Source organism: Otolemur garnettii, unplaced genomic scaffold (genome assembly GCF_000181295.1).
Source record: "Otolemur garnettii isolate 467f Iridium unplaced genomic scaffold, OtoGar3 scaffold00014, whole genome shotgun sequence".
NCBI classification, from domain to species: domain Eukaryota; kingdom Metazoa; phylum Chordata; class Mammalia; order Primates; family Galagidae; genus Otolemur; species Otolemur garnettii.
The window spans coordinates 25,454,631-25,454,993 of record NW_003852409.1 but is presented as its reverse complement, the minus strand read 5'-3'; positions in this window follow the sequence as shown (position 1 = coordinate 25,454,993).

The window sequence follows — 363 nt, the reverse complement described above, 5'->3', positions numbered from 1 at the left end:
AAACTCTCTTTTCCTTGATAGTTGTTTCTATTCCTCTAGGGACTAGTAGAAACTCCCTTCCCAGTCCCAAGTTGAATGTGAGAAGGAAGAAATCTATGTGATACAGGGCCCCCCAGTATAAGGAAGTCCTGGTGGTACTCGGAAACTAGGCTTTAGGTGTTAAGTTTGTGTTTGTGTTGGAATACTCATTTGTCCATTTTCTTTTGAGCCATTCTCAACCTCATAAAATGGAAAAATATTATCTACATCAAAAACTACTGTGATAGATAAGTTCATAGATGTGAAAGTTCCTCATAAATAAATGAACCTGTAAGTAACAAAAGTTCTTATTTATATTCCTAAAGGCATTGACTCTCTTTCGTA